This window comes from Octopus bimaculoides, chromosome 6 (assembly GCF_001194135.2).
Source record: "Octopus bimaculoides isolate UCB-OBI-ISO-001 chromosome 6, ASM119413v2, whole genome shotgun sequence".
Lineage (NCBI taxonomy): Eukaryota > Metazoa > Mollusca > Cephalopoda > Octopoda > Octopodidae > Octopus > Octopus bimaculoides.
The window spans coordinates 84,563,400-84,566,654 of record NC_068986.1 but is presented as its reverse complement, the minus strand read 5'-3'; the positions used below and the strand labels follow the sequence as shown (position 1 = coordinate 84,566,654).

Genomic DNA, 3,255 nt, shown 5'->3' with positions numbered 1-3,255 from the left:
ATATATCAAATGAGCTTTCACCCAGTTCCTGCCTACCAAATTCACTCACAAGCAGCCTCCATATCACCCCAAAACTATACATTACCTTTTTCTTTAAAAATCTGGCAGATCAAATAAGATAATACCCAGCTAGATACGTCATATCAGGAATAAAAAGGAGGTGTTCCCAGTTAAGATGTTTTTAATCGTTGCTTTACTGGAATGAGGAACTGAACAACGGCCAAACAACAGATACGTATATACACAATCAATTATATATACTTAAATATATAATATGAAGATGAGTGAATGAGAGAAAACTCATGGTCGTTCGACTTGCTAGTAATTGCAATCAACAATCACCCTCAGTCACAACGTCTGTAAGTAACAGAAAAAGAACATGTTGAGTAATATAGCGCAGCATATACAAGACGAGCAACATGGTCAAGGGTGGAGTTCCTTTAAACACGGGTCTACTCGATTGAGGCTGATTCTGAACTTGACAACAAAAAACATCAACAGTAACAACAGACAACGACAGCAACAAACCCACAACCATCAATGACATCGACAAAAACAACAGCAACAACAAAAACAACGGCAACATCAGTGGTGGCAACAATAGCATATGGTAGTAGTTACTTGTAGTCCGTGAAAGACGATCCTACAATTTTTTTGCTGAACAATCTACATAAAGGATTTGTTTATAGTCATGAAATGTTTATGCTGTACATTAGCTCTCTCTCTCTCTCTCTCTCTCTCTCTCTCTCTCTCTCTCTCTCTCTCTCTCTCTCCCAATCAATCAAATCGACATTGATTATACAGGCGCACAGTGTACCACGTGTCAGATGTCGAAGTGAACTCAGAGTAGCGTAAGATAAGGTATTTTGCTCAAGAACACAAAGCACCACCCAGTCCAAGAGTTGAAACCAGGATCTCGTGATCGTGAGTGAAACACCCTGATTAGGAGACCATGCACCTTTACAAATAACATATGGTATACAGAAAAACCAACAAATGTCATTTTCTAAACTTGAAATTGCGTCATATTAATGCAGATTTCTATCAGCTAGTGTTACAAACATGACACAACACTCTTCTGCAGATCCTCCCACTTAGTCACACAAGCTTACATTACTTATATTTCTCTTCTAGCTCGCAGTATCAAGTGTTCTATTGTTTGAAGTTTTTAGATTACTAATGGGTTGGCAACTAAGTTCCCACCATTTTTTTTAAAATTTGAGTTTTTTAAAAGGTTTAATAAAAAATAACACCTAATTAATCAATAATGTATTCACCCTTGTTTACAACTTCTTCCCAACGTTCAACAAGATTTTCAATACCTCGTTGGTAGAAATCACCCGTTTCGACTGGAAAAATTGATCCAACCAAGCTCTCAACTCTGCATCAGTATTGAACGAAACTCTACGTATAGCATTTGAAAGAGATTGAAAGAGGTGGAAATCCGTTCGTGCCAAATCAGGAGAGTACGGTGGGTATGGCAACACTTCCCAGCCATGCGTTTGAATGGCTTCCTTGGACATATTGGCGATAGGAAAGCGGCCGTTGTAGTGCAGCAGAACTCCATGCTGCCGATTAGGTCTTTTCTCTTGAATAGCCGTGTTGAGTCGTTCCATCTGTTGAACATAGAGTTCCGCGTTGACAATTTAGTTTCATTCAAGCAATTCGTAATGGATAATCCCTTCCCAGTCCCACCATACGCACAACATCGTTTTACGCGGATGAAGATCTTGTTTCCCGCGCGGTGTCGCTTGTTTACCGGAGCTAAGCTATTCCACATGCTGCTTCATATTGATGTACAGACACCAGTTTTCGTCGCCAGTAACGAATCGGTAAAGAAATCGTTGCTTATGTCCATGAGTTGAGCGGTGACGAGTAAGCAAACCAGCGGAGATTGTGGCTCATTGATTTTTGTTGTAGTCACTTAAATCATGCGGAACCCAAGCTCCATACTTCTGAACCTTTCCCATCGAGTGAAGATGCTTCTCTATAGCAGTGTGGGAGTATGCCATTTTCTCTGCCAGCTCCCTTGTCGTCTGACGAGAATTTTCGTGCAAAATTTGGGTTAATCTCTCTTCATCGATCTCAACTGGACGACCAGAACGAGGTGCATCTTTGAGGTCAAAATTTCCATTTTTGAACTTGGCATACCAATCACAAGCGGTTCTTTCAGCTATAGCAGCCTCTCCATACACAGCACAAATGTCGTGAACAGCTTTTGCAGCCTTAGAACCTTGATTAAAAACAAAAAGAAGGAGGTGTCGAAAATGCTCGTTTTTCTTAACTTGACATTCCGGTTTAATGATCTGAAAATAAACAAAAATTAAATAAAATTAAAGAGAAAAAAATAGATTCCAAAATGATTCAAAAATAGAATTCTCGAATCCAAAATTTAAAACGCAATAAATTCCAAAATTTTAAAAAGCGGCGGGAACTTAGTTGCCAACCCAATATTTATTTGCGCAAATCCTCACTAACGTCCCTGACATCCACGCCTTTTAACCATAAAGCTTGACGTGAAATACGCCAAAGGTGTGTCCTGTATATTTAAATTATACTCTGAATAGTACGAAGTAATATTTCTATATTTCAAGGTATATCAAGTATAAATTTGAGAATAATACAATAAAAATAGCGGATAATAATAACTCAATAAAAAAAGCACATATAGAAAATTTATGTAAGCAAACAGTAAAAAGAAAATGGATGGAAAAGGAGTAAATTATTAATAGAAATCAATAAATAAACAAAGCAGAAGCATGCACATTGTTCCAATTGTACTGGTGTTTTCCCTCTGCAGTTTTGAGATAACCTAAATCATTCACAATATTATCAGCATGATAGTGAGGCTGGGGTGCTGTCATAGTCCAGCACCACCCGACAATCATCCACGACTTAATACAATAACAATAACTATTTTGCAGAACCAGCCTTCATTTCTTCCAATTTCTTATTTCTTTACAGCCCACAAGGGACTACACACAGAGGGAACAAATAAGGACAGACAAACGGATTAAGTCGATTATATCGACCCCAGTGCGTAACTGGTACTTATTTAATCGACCCCGAAAGGATGAAAGGCAAATTCGACCTCGGCGGAATTTGAACTCAGAACGTAGCGGCAGACGAAATACCGTTAAGCATTTCGCCCGGCGTTGCTAACGTTTCTGCCAGCTCGCCGCCTTCATTTCTTCCAATTTCTTATTTCTTTACAGCCCACAAGGGACTACACACAGAGGGAACAAATAAGGACAG

The 3,255-nt window shown here is 39.0% G+C and overlaps 2 protein-coding genes across 2 annotated transcripts in view; one reads left to right on the top strand and one right to left on the bottom strand.

Moving 5' to 3' along the window:
• The window catches only part of LOC106873630 (homeobox protein ceh-28), a 105,053-nt gene that overhangs the window by 98,518 nt on the left and 3,280 nt on the right, over window positions 1-3,255 (top strand). The gene's annotated exons all lie outside the window — the stretch shown is intronic.
• Window positions 1-3,255, bottom strand: part of LOC106873633 (uncharacterized) — a 15,098-nt gene that overhangs the window by 9,307 nt on the left and 2,536 nt on the right. The gene's annotated exons all lie outside the window — the stretch shown is intronic.